An 18,301-nucleotide genomic window follows, 5' to 3' on the forward strand; every position below is an offset into this window, starting at 1 on the left:
TCAAGCTCCCACCAATAACACTAGGCGGGGCCTGGCTCCCCAAAGCCCCACCATCCACTTGTGCCTTTTCTACCATGCCCTCTGGCTTCTTTCATCTCTGAGAAATTAGAATATTCCTCCTAGAGATGCCCTACCTCCAGTCAGTGCAGGCAGGTCATTTAGGTAGAAGAAATTTTCAGAGACCCCCTTGGTTTCGCTCCAGGTTTCCCATGAGCTCTACCAAGCCTTGCCTTCCTCCTTGGGGTCTCTTTAGCGGAGGACAGCCTTGCCGAAGCCACACCACTGGAGAGAGGTTGTATCAGTTCACAAGAGCCACAGTACTGCTGCGTAACAAACATCCACAAACACTCCCAGCATATGACAGTAACATTTATATAACTCATGAAGCTGTAGGCTGGCTAACAAGGATGGGCTCTGCTGGGGTTGTTCATCTTTGCCCCATAAGTCTCTCTTTTTCTCTTGGGACCAGCAGGCTGACCCAGGCATGTTCTTCTCACAAACATGGCAGGGGCACAAGAGAGCAAGCCCAGGAACACAAGTGCATTTCAGGTTCCTGAGCATCTTGCATGCAAACATACCATTAACCAAAGTAAGTCTCATGGGCAAGTCAAGGACGGAGTATACCTACCCCTCCCACGGAATTGAGGTGGAGTGAAGGATGAATGTTAACTGGATGACCATCTAATGCACTACAGTGGCAGAGCCTGGGTGGGAACTGAAGTCTGCCTGACTCCAGAGCTCGACATCCTCAGGATGGAGGAGACCTGGGTCTCCCAAGTGATTGGAAATTCCCTGGAGCTCCCTAAAACTCCTACTCCTCAGTATTACAGTTGCTTCCAGCCTCCTACATACCTTATGCTCGTTCTTTACCCTGGCCTACAGCAAGATCTTTAAGACTCAAATCTGGGCCTTGGTATTGCCTGGCTGTGTTCCACCACCCTTCAGTGTTCCACCACCCTTCAGTGTTCCACCACCACCATTTCTCCTGCTCCCTCAAATTATCATCACTTGAGCAGGGCATTCAGGGACACACTATGGTCTGGCTCTGCCTAGTGGTCCAGGATCCTCTTGTACCTCTCTCCCTATGCTCCACCCTCCCCATCCAGCCCAAGACCCTAGCCTCTTACACAATCTCACTCTATGGCTATGTCCCCTGCAGAATTCCCTTCCAAACCTGAAGAATTTCCCTTAGCCATACTTCAAATTTCAGCTTTAGCATCACCTTCATTTCAAAGCTATCCCTGCCCCTTCTTAGAATAGCTTATCACTTTCACCCTGGTGCACGCCTCTGTCACAGGACGCATCTTGCTCATCCCAGGGGTTCCCAGACTCGGATGACCAGAGGGGCCCCATAAGTTCACTGGTGTAAGACAACAGCAAAGGGCACACTGGCGGATTTCGACCAGCATTCCTGCAGTTGGTCTATGCCCCTGCCGTACTAATTATATATATTCTGAGTAACACCCCAGCTGAACGGGGCTGCAGCAACTCTGTGTACAGTGATGTTACTTTTTGGGGATGTGGGGCCTGATTCTATTTTTTAAGAGAAACCATAAATCTGGATTTCTATTAGTAATTTTCAATGAATTAATATTTGTGAAGATCTCAGAAAAGTGCTGGGCACATAATAAATATCGCAGAAGTGTTAGAATAAATGAATGAATAGATGGATAGATAATAGAAAGATAGATAAATAAGAGAGAGACAGATAGATGAATGATTGATAGGTAGATAGACAGATAGATCTTTGAAAAGATGGCAAAATTTTTAAAAACACTGTACAGGCAAAACCAAGACTTTTCACAGGCTACATTTGACAAGAAGGCCCAGTTCTCGGCCTCAGATACAGGAGAAGTGCCCTGTTTCTCTGCAGGAAACCTTGGAGGAAAGAGCAGGGATATGGCATGTGGCTTCCCACTCAGAGCAGACATCACTGAGGCTATCCCCACCACCCACACTCCCAGCCCTTCCTGTTTGCCTTCTCCCTCTGGGTGAGGTGGTTAGGGTGAGGAGAGAGCAGAGGAGAAAAATCATGGAGAGAATGTGAATTGCTTCTGTCTTGAAAAAGGTTTCTCTGCAGCGCTTGAGAGATCCAAAGAGCCTCCAGGTCCTCCAAAAGGGTCTTCGATGTGCTCTCTCCTCCTATCTCCATGGCCAGCAGCCTGGATCAGGCCTAGCTGTGCTTTCTTGGGTTCCAACTAGCTTTGCAGTCTCACTTCTCTCCTCCTCTAATACGTCCGGCCACCTCGTTGCACCCACAAAGGGTGAGTAGATCATGGTCTCAGTCTGGCTTTGAAATCTGGTTGTGTGAACAAGTTACTTTACCTCCTTGCACATCAGAGTTGCTGGAGATCATGCTTGCAAGGTACTTAGAACAATGCAATAAAAGAACTTAGATATTAATACATGCTCAATAAACGTCAACCATTGCTACTGCTAAAAGGCAAATCATTCTCAGCACTCTTGCGCTTAAGTACCTGTGTGGCTTTCATCACCTGTGGATACAAACCAGGCTACTTGGCTCGGCATTCACAACACTGCCTGATCTAAGCCATGCTGTCCCTTGGTGCTCCCATCTGGTCGTAGGTTCCAGTCATGAGATGTACACACCCTACCCTGAATGGCTGTGCATTCTTGCTTTGTCAGTTCTGAGCCTTCCAAATGCTGAGACCTGGCAAGCCACCCCTTCCCCAAAGTTGGGGAAATCCCCCACCACCCTTGGAGCTCAGTCCAGGATGTGAGACCAAGTCAGGGCTGCCCTGGGTACCCAATATCTCATAGAGATTTAGGGATGAAGATCATTCTGAGTTTACTTCAAGCCCTTCGCCCTGGGATCCAGTGTGCATCTGATCTAGTGGGCTGAGCCAGACAGGACAATGAGAGCGACAGATGCAGTCCTTTCTGACCCTCATTTCCTCATCCATGAAATGGTGGTGCTGCGTACATTCTCCTTTATGCTATTTTTAACCTAAATGACCTTTTTAAGAGAAGGCCCCTTTATTGTTAACTGAGTCCCCTTTTTTTCTGTTTAGCATCTGCATGAATCTGAAAACACATTTATCTGCAAAATGATGGGAGAAGAATTTGGAGTTCCTGAGGCACAGTCTGGGGTGGCAGATGGTGAGGAGGAGGGATGGGAAAAGAGGAAGGAGACAAGAGCCACCAAGATGGGAATCATGCACATGCCCCAAATGACACTTCAAGGAAAAGGGAATGCCTAGTGTTCATGTTGTTTTTGTGAGCATTGACGTGATGTAAACCCTTCTCCACCCCTCCTCCTCCAGAAAGATCTCCAGAAGGGTCCACTGTCCTTGTGCGTATTTCGTATGAGTGGCTTTTGGGGGGGAATCTGGGAAGTGGAATTTCACACCTGGGTCCATGTAGAACATAACAGAAGGGACCCTAGAGGAGCTAGGTACCTAGAGGCAGAGGAAACTGTAAGAATCTGAGAGCCTGAGCCCTTTGGGAAGCCACCAGAGTTTTGGGGAGGGCTGTGGACTTCTTAGAGGGTAGTGAATGAGTGAGATCAGACCAACCTTGTCCAGATCTCAAGGGATCGGGAGGCCTCAGATGTCATTTTGGTTACACAGTGTTCATAAAATCTACCTTGTAGGTTTAAGAGATATGAAGAATCAAAGCATTGATGAATACACTGAGACAATTATTTGAAGTGGATTTTTCTCATGGTTACACGCTCCAAATAATGGCTGCCTCGTAATGCTAGACACAACGTGGTGAAATCTCTAATTTGATGAGCAGGCCTCACAAACATCAAATGCTAAAGCACCGGGTGGATCGAAGCAGGTGTTTCAAATGGTCTGAAAAAGTTTAGACTCATATTACACGTGGGAAGAGGAGATGAGAGGGTCCTCTCCGTTCTTAGAGCCTGTCTCCACTGACACAGGTCACTAAAGACAGGCTCAGCCCAAGCTGAACTATGGTTTGAGCCAGGCAGGCAGGGTAGGGAGCTCTGAAACACCATGGAAATAAGCCTCAAATATGTTCACTCTGATATCCAGACCATTCTTTTCTCTTAGATGGCAAAATGTGCATTGACCCCTACACTTGCAACAAAGTAAATGTCACTCTCTTTTGAAATTAAAAATAAATCTCTTGCTGTGCTGATCCTTCCCTGGGTTTTCAATTTTGTAAATTGAGATATAATTCACATACTATAAAATCCACCCTTTTAAAATATACAATTCAGTACTTTTTAGTATATTCACAAAGTTGTCCAACCATCACCACTGTCTAATTCCAGAACATCTCCATCATCCCCAAAGAAATCCCATGCCCTCTGGCAGTCACTGCCCCAGTTCTGACAACCACTGATCTCGTTTCTGTTCTCTGTGGAGTCACCTGTTTTGGACATTTTGCATATACACGTGCAGTCGGAGAGCACTTGGAGTCCACAGTGATATCTGCTGAAATTTAGAAACTCAGTCGTTTCTGCTGCTTACCAATAAAAATCACACTACTTACCAATAAAAAAAAACATGTATTACCTAAAATTAAAACTCTTTGCTCTACCTCCCACTAAGTTATTTGATTTAGATACTCCCCTAAGGAACCTGAGGAAGGAACCATGATACCCAAAAAAAAAAAAAAAAAAAAAAAAAGGAAATGTTCAGCTGAATACTTTCAGAACTGACTCTGCTGGGATGATAGACATGAAGGAGTAAACGACTTTCTTTCTGTATGTAGTTTTTACTAACAGAAAAATCAGTTTTCCCCTGACCCATCTGCATAAACGTGGAACAGAGATTGAAAGACATAGATTTGAAGGGGTGCCGAACTATTTTACCTGCCTGGGTACCCATTCATCTAGGTCCAGCCATGACCGTGGCAAAGACTTGCTCAGGAAACCCCTTTTCTACTGTTAAGAAAATTCATTCAAAACTTGGGAATAAAGCTAAAGGGTGACAACATGTCCTTTGAATGTCATACGGGAGTGTACCTAGCAGTCCTGACCGGGATTACTTGGTTCTCTAGGGGAACATCTCTTTGTTTGATTTACTGTTTACTATTGATTAGAGACCAGACTCTGCAAAGTTACATAACTTGTTTAAGAGTGCTAAGTTGCAAATAATTTTCTTTTGGACCAGGAGAAATGCAAAGGATTTCTGTACAGTAGAAAAGATAAGGCCAAAGGTTATGGTTTATTGTTCTGTGGGACACCAGCCAGTTTTGTGTCTGATTTAGCAATTTCAAGATTCTTCCTTTCCAGATATATAGCTGCTTCTCAGATACTTCTTTGAGCTGGTTCTACATTCCTTCTTGTTCCCTCATTAATGGGTTAAATTAATCTGTCACATGTTGACTATACATTTGTATGTCATGATTTTAATCTTTCGAAAATTATACTTTAACAAAATGTTATGTTTCTAACCACAGCTAGTGAGCATTAATGCGGCTGGAAGTGTCATTCTATCCATTGGACACCATGAGCACAAGCAATTCCAAGATGTACAAAGGTATTTGGGACCTGAAATAAATTCAGAGCCTCCAAAATATGGAAAAAAAAGTAAATTAAAGAACCAATAAATGCTTAGTTAAATATCTACAAAATACAATATTTTAAATGTCTATGTAAAGTATAGCTTATCACTCATAGATCACCTCAACTCACGATTATAAAGAAATTATTTTTAATATGGGATATTGTCTGTGGTCACAACTTCTGTTGTCAGGAATCCCTCAAGACAAAAGAGGAAGGCATATTCTGTGTGCCAGTCTCACCAACTGTAAAATGCAAATAAGAATAGCTATGTACTTGGAGACAATCTCTTAGAGGGACAGCTGGTCCCACCTGCCCTATTTCTAAGATGAGATTGATTCTAGGCTACAGAATCCCAGGTCCACATGCCAAACCCACCTGGGACCTCCAGGATCTGGTGGGAGAGGGTGGGCACAACTTATGCCCTCCTGTGACTTCCTACACCTCCAAACCACTGTGTCATCTCTCTCTGTCAGGTGCCATGCTTCAGGGCCTCTGGGTTAGGCTGGGGTCGTGATGCACGTCAGCTGTCCATCCTGGCAACAAAACCCACCTCCCCCTCTGCATAGCCCACCAAACTTCATGGGAAACCATACTAATTGGAGGCTCCTTCTACGACCTGGTGACAACAGCCATCCAACTGGTTTGGCGTCATAGAATCTTTGCTGCAGGCCGTGAGGACCTGGCACTAAGAAATACTAAGAATATTCTGGTTTTGAGCTGTCTTCTGGGTAATCCATTCACCACTGGTAACCATGGTAACATTTAGGGGCAAAGAAGAGGTCTCAACGGGGATTTCACGTCCTCACGTCCACAAGGTCGGGTCATCAGCTAGTTTTTTTAAAGATCCTCATCTCAATGTCTGATAGTCTAGAAGTATCGATTTTGATCCGCCATGGACAGAAAGTAACATTATAAAATAGCATTACCATCTGTTTCAAGCACAAGAAACTGAACCACACCAGAATCACTCTTAACAGCCATGGAGTGGAGGTTAAGGCTCCCATTCCCACTTCTCTGAAATTGTGGTCTGGCCCACCCTATCACTGTTGACAAAGCCAAATTCTATTTTGACCCAAGATAGGAGGAGAAAGCAAATACGTAAGCCTTGGATTTCAAGGTTTTTACTAAGAAGAACCCCACTCCTCTCTCAGCCTCAAAACCTTAAGATCTGAATTCCTGCTCCAGTTCAAGTCCTAAGGAAACTTTGGGGCTTGTCACTTCCTCATGTGTACCTCAGTTTCCCCATCTGTAAAATGGGAGTGGTCATTAGTGTAAGGATCAGGTCATGATTGAATAAGACAATGTCTACATAGTACCCAGCACCTATTTGGTACCTAGTAAATATTTGCTTTATAACTCCCACCATTTTAAAGTAAATAACTACTTCACATGTCACCAATTGAAGGTAGTAAAGGTTTCTAGGTTTTAAATAATTCTGTAGTTTGATGAGTGATGAAGATATACTAACCTGGGAGACTTACTCCACATCTTATCAACATATGAAGATGTTTTCAGACCCCATCTCAAATGACTATTAATGTTGAATTCAATTGCAGTTCACCAGCTGGCATAATATTACTGCTTGCAGAATATGTTTAAATATAAACATTGATTCGTTTTGATTTTGCAGTCTTATTTTTATATTCTGGAATAATATGAGGCAGAAGCCACACGGGGGAGGGTGACGAACCAGTGAGAAGGGCAGGAAGCGCTGAGCTGAAGGTTATAAACTGCGGCAACTGCTGTTGGAGCACTCCTGGAGCTGTTTAAATATTTAACCAACGTTTAAATAGCATGTGACTTGCAAAGAATTGGAAAGGATTGAAATCCTTTATTTGGCAAGATCAGATCAGTCCTTCTCCTTCCAACCAGTGGTCTCCAAAAACAAAAGTGACATGCTATTAGGAGAAAATGGAAATGTTTCACTTTTGCACGTTGCTGAGTTAAGGCTGCTGGGTTCTCTCCCAGCTAAACTTGTTCTTCCATCTTTTTAGTCTGTTTCTTGCCCTGGCAGGCAGCTATCAATCATGGCTGCCCAAACCTGCGAGCACCCCCTCCCTTTTTCTGTAGTATCTTCTGTTGTGAATTTCTCCTGCCCAATGGAGAATGCAAGCATCTGCCTTTGCCAGCTTCCTCGGCCCCTCGGATGCAGACATGTGACTTAGAATTTCCCCGATCAAAGGCAGTAAGAGCCTTTGATTTAAAAAGACGCTCTGTCGGGAATAAAGACACAGACCTACTAGAGAATGGACTTGAGGATACGGGGAGGGGGAAGGGTAAGCTGGGACGAAGTGAGAGAGTGGCATGGACGTATATACACTACCAAACATAAAATAGATAGCTAGTGGGAAGCAGCCGCATAGCACAGGGAGATCAGCTCGGTGATTTGTGACCACCTCGAGGGGTGGGATAGGGAGGGTGGGAGGGAGGGAGACGCAAGATGGAGGAGATATGGGGATATATGTATAGCTGATTCACTTTGTTATAAAGCAGAAACTAACACACCACTGTAAAGCAATTATACTCCAATAAAGATGTTAAATAAAATAAAATAAAATAAAATAAAAAGAAGCTCTGTGCAGAAAGTGGTGGGTTCAGGCAGCAGTGCTTCAAGCTGGTGGGCGGGACGCAGTCACAGCTCCGGCCAGCCAGTTCTGCCACAAATCTCTGAGCTTTCTAATAACCCCTGTGCTGATAAATCCTTTCCTGCCTAATACCCAGCCCCCGGCATGTAATAGGTCCTCAGTGAATTCTCACTGAATGAGGGTCTGTCGAACCGAAACCTCTGCTGGGCACAGCTTTTCAAGAACCTGTATGCACGCTTGGGGAGAAGGGCTGTTTCTGCTTTGAGTTATGTCTTCCCTGGTTCACTGAGAAGGCAGGGGCTGTGCCCTTCAAATCCTTGGTTGCCTCGGCCTGGCAAGAGCTTGGCACAGAGTAGATCCCGATGAATATTGAATCAGGGAGGAGGGAGCAGATGTGTGGCACCAGCCCTGACCCTGGGCTGGTATTTTTTCATGACCTCTATCCTACCTTTCATTCCTGTCTCTCTGGAGTGGCTTTTGCTCAGGTGTATCCCTGGGGGTACCTCACCCATCTGAGAAGGTTGGAATGAGGGTCTCTCCCAAGATCTCCCATGGATGCGAAGCAAGAGGGCCCCCACTGTGGTTCCTGTGCTTTGGAAAATCCTTCTTTGGCCCTCCAGCTGCACCTCCCGGGGTCATGAGTCTGTCGGGCCAAGAGGATGTGCTCACAGGAACCCACTCCTGCCTTGTAAACACACTTGGAGGAATTAGATCCCTGGATTTCCTTAGCCACATGGTGCAAAGCCCAGTTCTAGGTCCTGTGCAGCCCTTGCGCCAGATCTAACCTCGAGAGGGCAGACTGTGCACTACATGCATGGCTGGGCCCCCGGTGGCTATTTGCAGAGGGAGACGTATGGGGTTTTAACCCTTGGGTATGTTACAAGACCTGGGATATAGGGGATGGAGCCAGGGTGGAAGAGAGGAGGGGTGGCCTCATGCCAAGTTCTCTCCCACCGTGCTCTGGTACAGATCTCCAAGGAGTCTAAAGATTCTAGATTTGAACCTGACCTTCCAGGTAGTTTTTAAAGTGTACTTTGTCAAGGTCAAAGGATAGAACGTATGTACTTTTAATAGTTTGTCTGTGTACTGGTTACCTATTGCTGTATAACAAATTACCCCCCAAACTTAGCAACTTAAAACAGCACATATTTATTTATTTATTATTATTATTTTTTTTTTTTTTTTTTTTTTTTTTTGCGGTATGCGGGCCTCTCACTGTTGTGGCCTCTCCCATTGCGGAGCACAGGCTCCGGAAGCGCAGGTTCAGCGGCCACGGCTCACGGGCCCAGCCGCTCCGCGGAACGTGGGATCTTCCCGGACCGGGGCACGAACCCGTGTCCCCTGCATCGGCAGGCGGACTCTCAACCACTGCGCCACCAGGGAAGCCCAAAACAGCACATATTTATTATCTCACAGTGTCTAGCATCAGCAATCTGGGACCTGCTAAGTTGACTTTTCTGCTTCACAGTCTCAGGAGGCTGCAACTAAGGTGTGTAGGCCCAGGGGCTACGGTCTCAACTGAAGGCCTGACTAGGTTCGCTCGGTGGTTGTGGGTAGCATTCTGTTCCTCACAGAACTTGGATCAGTTCCTTGCCACGTGGGCCTCCCCCACATGGCAGCTGACCCAGAGGCAAGGAAGAGAGTCTGCTATCAAGCCATGAAACCAACATGGAGAGTTTCGTAAACTATTATGGAAGTGGCACCCATCACCTCTGTCATAGTCCGTTGGTTAGAAGCAAGTCACTAAGCCAGAGTGTTCTCCTGCACTCAAGGGGAGAACACAAAGCACCCCCTTGCCGTGCCCAAAACGTCCCACCCCAGGGGCTCCAGCAGAACCCAAAAGCCCTGGGCTGAGTGTCTATGGCTCCCGCCACAGAGCCCAGGGCTCCCAGAGCACCACCCTGTACCCTGGACAGATGAGCAAAGCCCAATTCATAGAGAGCTTCCATGAAGGACAGAAATTACCACCTCCAGTTCCAATTACCAGCTGAGCTAATTGCAAACGTAATTGCAATTGAAGGATCTAATTACCAGGCTGAGCCAGAGAAGCACCCCCTCCCCACGTTTGGGGAGATTCCTGCTGCCTCTTGGGGGCTACAGACACCGTGGAAATCCCATTCCTGGAGAAGCGGAAGTTCTGGCCTGTGTCCCGGAGACCAGATGGCCAGAGGTAGGCCACCCCCAGATAAGGCTCTGCAGGCGAGAGTGGCCTCTCCCCATGGGTTTCTGCCCCAGCCCTGGGCTCTTAAGCCACTTGACCTACTCCTGTGCTACACACACGCGCCAAATATGAGCAGAGGGCTCTCTGTGCCGGCATCTGGGTCTTGGCCCTCTCCCTTGCCCTTCCCTCCCCATGGGTCTGTACACTAGGCACAGTCAGCCCTGGGGCTCTGTCTCCCCTGTCTGGTCTAGAGTTTGTCCCCAGCCTGGCTCCTCTTGGAATACCCCTCCTGCTTGCGTGCAGCCCCCGGCCTCTGGCTTCCACGACCCACCTGCAGGACCCATTCTTGGCACTTCCTGCCAGCAACACCCAGGTCTGCAGAGCACATCCCAGCCAGGAAGCCCAGCCTGGCCCGGCCCTGGGTGAGCCCAGCGTAGGCCACAGTGCAGGAGCTCATAGATCACTGTGGAGAGGATGAAGGTCAATGAACAGAGGCCACAGAGGTGGCCTCCTCCCCTACCTGACAGCAGCTCCATTAGGCCTCCTCCAACTACCCCTCCACACCCCCAAAATAGCCACCCTTGGGCCTAGCCATGCACATACCATCGGTATGGTCCACCCTTGGGAGGCTGGAGCTGGGGCAAGGCCTGCACAGATCCTGGAATCAGGTCCCAGGTCCCCAGGATGCGATCTGGAAGAGGGGTTGGCAGTGGGCTCCAGGTGGCACGTCCTCCAGGGCCCATGGACTCCTCGCCCATGGGGAGCGGCCCAGCTGGAGGGCCAGGACAGGGTCTTTCAAAGCATGGGGACCACGGCAGGGGTCCCTCTTGCCTGGGTCTGGGGGTTGCACTGGGAGAGCTCCTTGTTCTGCAGAAAACTTTCAGACTCAGGAGTGGCCTGACCACTCTCCTGTTCCAGCCTTTTAATGGGACCCCACTGCCCTTAGGACAGAATCCACACTTCCCGGCTGGCCAACCTGCGGCTCTCTGCCTCTGTCACTTTATCCTCTTTATCCTCTGCTGCTGCCCCCGCTGCCGCCTTGGTTCCTCCAGGTTCGGTGGAGGTCCTGAAGCTTACTCAACCTGGGGGGACGGGGGTCTCCTAAAAGTAAAGAACGCAAAATGATGAATGCAACATGAATTCCCTGGAAAGGGAGGACCACCGAAGCTTTGGGCCATTGCATCACAGCTGACTTGCCTGTCTCTTCTGGACTCGTCTGACCCCAGCTCCCCTCTGACACTCACCCCACCTGCTACCTTCTTTGACCAGCCTTTCCCTGGCCCCTCCCTCCACTCCCCATTCCTGCCCAGTTTAGGGCTCCCAGGATGCTCTTGGGTGTGACTTCACAGTTCCCACATCTCCCTGCATCATGGGTGTCTCTCAGAGGGTTCTACCCTCCCACAAGGCTGGGGGCTCCCTGCAGGCAAGGGCTGGACCAAGTCATCAGCATCTTGGCTTGGGGCATCCAGGTGTCTCTGGAGACTTGTTGAATGATTTAATGGATGAAAAAATTTCCCACAAATACGTAAATACATGAACATCTCTAATCTGTTCTAGAAGACTTATACATTCAGCCGTCCAAAAGCAGGGCCTGCTCCGCCAGGAAGGTCTCCTGGAACCCACCCACAGCTGCAACCAGCCTGAAATTCCCAAGCTCAATACTCCCAGACCCCGGAGGCCAGGCATGGGGAGGCCACCAGGGGGCAGTGCGGGAACATAGATGTTCATCCAGCAGCACCTGCGAGTGCCGTTCCCTAAGGCTTCTTTCTCCCTGAAGAAAGCATTTCCGCCCAGCCCCGTCATCCTGCAGCTCTGAGTTCCAGCTACTCATCCGCACTGTTTAACAAGAAAAGCAGAGTCAGGCAGATTTGGATCAACCCCAAGCGCTACCATTTTCATCCTGGCTGTGTGAATTTAGGCAAGTTCCTTCCCTTCTCTGAGCCTCCGTCTTCTAAACTTCAGGGTGGTTGCTATGTCCTTGGGAGTCCCGGAAACGGTAAACCGCCAAGCACAGACTGATGATTGGTTAATTCATCGTTCACCAGTAGTCTAAGTCCACTGCCTGATTCCCAAATGACGGCGCATTAACCCAACTTCGGCTTTACGGGCAAAATGTTGAAAATGCCAACCCATAACAAGGTTATAAAAAGCTCCGATTTAGTCTCCATTAAGGACATCGTGAACAGTTTATTGATTTTTTTTTTTACGGGAAATGAGAGGAAACAGAAGCAAACCCTTCGGGGTGCCAATTGAATTAACAGTTGGGAGTTTATTATACTGGAGATGGCAGGCACCGCAGAGCGCCGACACTGGGCCCTGCCCCTCCGCTATCTTCTTCCCCTGCCATGGACTGTGAGCTCTCTGGACTACAAAGGAGAAGGAGAACCTCAGTGCTCAGCACACAGGAGCTAGCACACAGTCAGTGCTCAATCACTGCTCTGCATTGCCGTGTGCGCTGCATTGCTCTGAGTAAGGCTTTGGGAAATACTTTCTCTCCCACTGTCCGTTAGGGTTTCTGTCTGCATCATCAGGAGTGCCTGGCTGCAAGCCCTAAACCCTGACTCGAGGGAACTGAATCTATTGGAAGGATGCCAGCTCACAAAAATGAAGGGAACTCTGGAGGATGGAGGTGAGCAAATGCCGGAGCAGCTCTGGGGGCCCCAGATGGAGACAACTCATCTGCTGTCTGCCAGGCTGCCACCACCGAGATGAATGATCGCTGGTGGTCTCTCCCGGTGATTCAAAGCCCCTGGAGTAATGCCCTCTCCCCGGCCTGGCCTGGTCTGGAGAACACATGCATCTTGATGGGCAGCCCCAGAACAACCCCACTCAGAGCTCAGGAGGGGCAAGTCCACCAGTCTGCCCCGCTGAGTCCGCCAGCTCACTGAACTCTAAAGACCAGTGAAAGTCCACAACACAATTCAAAACTCCCTCTCCTGTCCCTGGGCCCAGCCCTGCAGCGTGGAACATGGAAAGTTGGGGTGCTGGGGGAGCAGGCGAGATTCCCCTTTCCGAGTATCTGAGGGCCGGCTGAGGGGGCAAGGCCCACGGAGGACAGGGCAGAAAGAGAGAGAGAGGCCCTCGGTGCAGACAGTCCTGGGTGTTCCTCGCAGCTCGCCTGCCATTTGCTGTGCAACCTCATATAGTCCCCTGGCTTCTCTGGGCCTCAGTGGTATCATCGGTAAAGATCTTTCTGGGCAAGCAGACCTGCCAGCCATGGCCCCTCTGTCCAGCAGAATCCTGATTCATGGGGTCACTAAGGCCTACAGAGATGCCAGGATTCCAGTGTCATTTACCAGCTCCACTCACACACACTCGCACACTCACCTGGCCCCAGTGAAACAGAAGCCCTTCCACATCTCAATCATTAAACAGCAAACTTCTAGAGATGGCAAGCTGGCCTTGAGTTAGCCCCCTTGCTCGTTAGCTGTCACTAATCTTTAAGCATCCTTTTTTTTTTATTGCAGTATAGTTGACTTACAATGTGTTAGTTTCAGGTGTACAGCAAAGTGATTCAGTCACACACACATATATATATTTTTTTCTTTTTCAGATTCTTTTCCATTATGTTATTATAAGATATTGATTCCCTGTGTTAGCTAGTAGGTCCTTGTTGTTAATCTATTTTATATATAGTAGTATGTATCTATTAATCCCCAACTCCTAATTTATCCCTCCCCCCTTCCCCCTTTGGTAACCATAAGTTTATTTTCTATGTCTGAAGAAGCTTCAGTTTCTTCATCTGAAAAATGTGAATAACACCTTCCTTATAGGTGTGGTGGAAGCATCAAATGAGATTACAGATGTGGGAGAACTTTGTCAATTGTAGAGCTAAGCAAATACAAGATACTTCCCAAATCGTTTATTTCCAAGTTCTTACTTTTGCCTTTGCGTTTGATTACGCAGGAACTTGTTCTTGTTTTCAGTGGGAAAAACCCGGGGCCTTTTATTTGGGGGTGAACAGAGCGCTTTTTGTCTCTCTCTGGACTTTGCAACTGGCTTATTGGGAATCCTGCAACCGTCTGAGGCCAACCTTCTTCGTGCAGATGCGTGCCACAGATTCCTGGGGAGCCATCCTGGGAGAAGTCTCATCCTTGCCATGCTGGATGTCTGAGCCAGTGTATGGATGGATGGATGGATGGACGGATGAATGGATGGATGGGTGTGTATGTATGTATGTCAAGGGTCCTGTTTATACCCAAAGGTGGTACTCACCAATTCCACCTGTGTAGTTAGGTAATGCTAGCAGCAAAAATAGACCCAGGGGTATAAGAAGACTCAGACACAGCAGAAGTTTATTTTTTGTTCACACAATGTCCAAGTCAGAAAAATCCAACCAACCGAGAGTGGTCCCTCATTCCTGAACTCTATTTCCTTTCATTTCGGCTCACAGACTGGACAGTTCTCATCTGAGCTTGTGTCTTTCTTGTAATACCTTGCTATGGGCAGCAGAAAGAAATGAGTGCCCACTAGCTTTCAGGCTCTTTACCCCTTCTCCCAAAATGACCATGTCAATGGCCCATTTTAAGCAATGCTTCATTCGATGTTCTCAACTGCAGGCCACGAGTCCCCAGCCTTCCTGCCTGTGGTCTCTACATCCTCCCTACCCACTGCCCAGCCCTGGGCTGTGCCACACACTTTAGGTTTGTTGTTATGGCAACACCCTCACTTCAAGGTACCAATTTACATATTAATTAGAGTAATACAAGCTGCTGAAACATAGATCCAAGTAAATAAGGTCTCAACACATCAGAATTTGCGTGACAGTCCTGAGCCTGTATTCCTAGTCAGCAGGGGTTTCTTCTTCATGGTGATAAGGGAGAAGGCTCCACTTGTAGCCATGTCCCCTCGAAAACAAGAACCTTGTCCCCATCTCCTTCACCTTTAGGAGGGGGAGAAAATGAGGAGGGACACACCTGCTCCTTGAAAGCCTCAGACCCAAAAGGGAGCCCAATGCATTTCATGGGTCAGAACTCAGAACTTAACCCATAGCCACAGCTAACTACATGGGAGGCAAGAACCAGGAAGAAAGTGGACTTTTCTGCAAATAAGCAGCAGTCAAGTCCAACCCCATCTTTGGGAGGTTTCTCTCTGACCTACCTCACTTGCCTAGTGGTGCATCTCTTGTCATTCATTCATTCAACAGATATTTACTGTGCCCCTACTATGTGCAGGCCCTGTGAGGGAAATCAGCAATACACTGATGAATCAGACACCGTCAGTGTCTTCAGTGAGCTCAAAGCTTAATGGAGAGACTTAAAAAAATGTGGAGTTATACCCCAATATGATCAAGCTGATGGGGCGTGCGCAAGGAAGAAGGCTGAAAACTCCATGGAGATGACGTTTAAGCTGAGACCTGAAAGATATGTGGCCATTGTCCCAATGGAGGATGACAGTCCACAGCATGGCCCAGCCTGCCAGGTGGGGTGGGGCCAGTTGAGAAGAACAGACCGGAATCCTAACTTTCCTTCCACGGTGAGTCTCTGGGAAATGGTTCTATCTTTGGGGGAGGGAGGGAAACCGGAGTGGAGTAAGAGATTCAGAAGGTGAGATACCAGGTTCTAAGGGGTGTATTAGTTTCCTATGGCTGCTGTAACAAATTACCACAAGCTTAACGACTTCAAACAACACAAATGTATTATTGGACCATTCTGGGGGTCAGAAGTCCAAAATGGGTCTCAAGGAAGCTCCAGGGCAGGATTTAGTTCCCTGCCTTTCCTGCTTCTGGAGGCAGCCCGCATTCCCTGGCTCATGGCCCCCAGCCTACAGCTGTATCCCTCCCATCTCTGCTTCTGCCCTCATATCCCCTCCTCGGCCTCTCCTGCTTCCTTCTTTCACTTATAAACAAACTTACATAATTAGGGGATTACATGCACACCAATCAGATAATCCAGGGCCATCTCCTCATTTCAAGATACTTAACTTAATCATATCTGCAAGTCCCTTTTGCTGTATAAGGTCACAAGTTCCAGGGATTAGGATGTAGACATCTTGGGGGGTTATTATGGTCACCAAGGGGCTGCTCAGACAAGAAAAGGAACATCCGTGCAGGGGGCCGAAGAGCAGTGCCGAGGAAGCCAAGCGTATTCAGAAGTCGGAAGGAAAGGTGGCAGCCATCCCAGCAGGAAGCCCATTGGCAGGACCAGGCCCTGTCCGTGGACATTTGCTTTCGCTTTGTCCTACATCCACTCTCCCTCTTCTGGTAACCGCACCCCGACTTTCCTTATGGAAATACTTCTGCACATTCTTAACCCAGGGGTTGGGCCATGACCCAGCTGAAGCCAACCAGAGCCTTTCATGCCTGGTTCAGGGGCAGGAGAGCCCCAAGCCAGAATAATGAGAACTTTCTGGTAAGTTATTCTGGAGTGACTGGGGGATATACTGCTGCTTGGGACCATCGTTGGCCAACTCCTCTGAGAAACTACATGGAGAAAGAAGACAAGTAATGGAAAGAGACCATAACATTGTTTGAGAACCTGGATCTAGCTATGCCTGAAGCCAGCTGCTCAACTATATGAACAATCACAACACCAGCAAAATCCCATTTGGGCTTATCCTATTTCGAGCAGTGGCAACGAAATGGATGTTGACAGAGCCAGCCTCTGGCACTGGTTTCAGGTCTAGGGGCTACGGGCAATGTCTCTGCCCTTCTCCTCAACCTTCCCCATCCTTCAAGACTCTGTTTCATGCCACATTTCCAAGGAAGCTGTCCCTGATTCTCCACACTCCCAGCTCTCCTGGTCCTGGCTGGAATGCTTCCCATAGGATCCTGACCTCTTCCAGGTGGCCACCTCACCCAAGGGCCTTCCCAGAGCCCCCTTGACCTTCCCTGTCCTTTCACCCTTAGGTAATGAGCTGCCCATCTATTCTCTGGTTACTCTCAGCTCCTGGAACGTGAATCTGCCAGAACCAGATGCTAAGCTGGGGGAGAGTCAACAGCTGCCATCCTTGAGATCAGGGAAAGGGAAGAGTTATTGCCCCTTGCCAAGGGTTACTGTGTCTCGTCCTTGACAGGGCCCCAAAAGCCAGCTCAAGGCTTCTCGCCCTGGGGTCTTCTCGGCAAGGCCAAGGTCACCCAACAGAGTAGCAGTCAGGTCATCTGGCATCCCCTAGAGAGAGAATCAGGAAGGGTCCTTGAGGTTCCTGGTGTCCTAGACCTTCCATGTCTCTGCCCAACAGTCACGGCTATCTATTTGAATGCCTTCAGAGACAGTGAGCTTACCACTTCTCTGGAAAATCATCCTCTTGCTGGACAGTGGCTCCAAGTCTGCCCCCTAAACTTACTTTTCCCCCAGTCCTCTGGGAAAACCTGACTGGACACCTCTCCACACTGCCCCTCCACTCCCAGTGATGGTCCCAGCCTCAGCACTCGTTGGCTGTGCAGTGGGACAGTCTCTCAAGTTCCCCACCATTCCTGCACCCCCCCCCCATATTTCCATAGTTCCCTCCCTCTTGCTCCAAATATCTCCAGCTCTTCCCTGAGGCATCCCTGACGTATCATGCAGCTCTGAGGGCAGGAAACAAGGTTCCAGAACCTCCAGGGTTCCCAGCCTCACCCAGCTAAGTGCATGACCTTAGCCAAGCCAGGAGGGAGATTAGCAAAGAGTCCCCACCCTCTGCTACATCTGGTACCTGGCAGGATCTCAGTAAATGTCTCGGGAAGGAAGGGGGGGAGGAGGAAGAAGGAAAAAGCATCTCTGAACACCTAGGCTCTGAGGGCATTTTACTGACACCTCATTCACTTTACCCGTTGAGACAGGGTGGTGACGGTTCCCACCTTCCAGGAGGAAATGGGACGAGGCCAAGGTCACACAGCCAGTGAATGTCAGAGCGGGGATTTGAACCCAGCCTGTTCAATGCCGAGCCACCCTATGCCGTGTCTCTCTCTGCCCTTCCTTCCTTAAGGGGAGCACAGGCTCCATCAATGCTCCAGCAGTGTCAGAGGCTACTCCTGAAAGAACATGCATGGCGGCTGCCCTCTTCCCGCAGAAGGAAGAGATTGCGGCTAAGAGGAAGATGCGATGAAAATTTGGGATGGAGGAGGGAGCGCAGTGA

This window comes from Tursiops truncatus, chromosome 3, assembly GCF_011762595.2.
Source record: "Tursiops truncatus isolate mTurTru1 chromosome 3, mTurTru1.mat.Y, whole genome shotgun sequence".
Taxonomy (NCBI): domain Eukaryota; kingdom Metazoa; phylum Chordata; class Mammalia; order Artiodactyla; family Delphinidae; genus Tursiops; species Tursiops truncatus.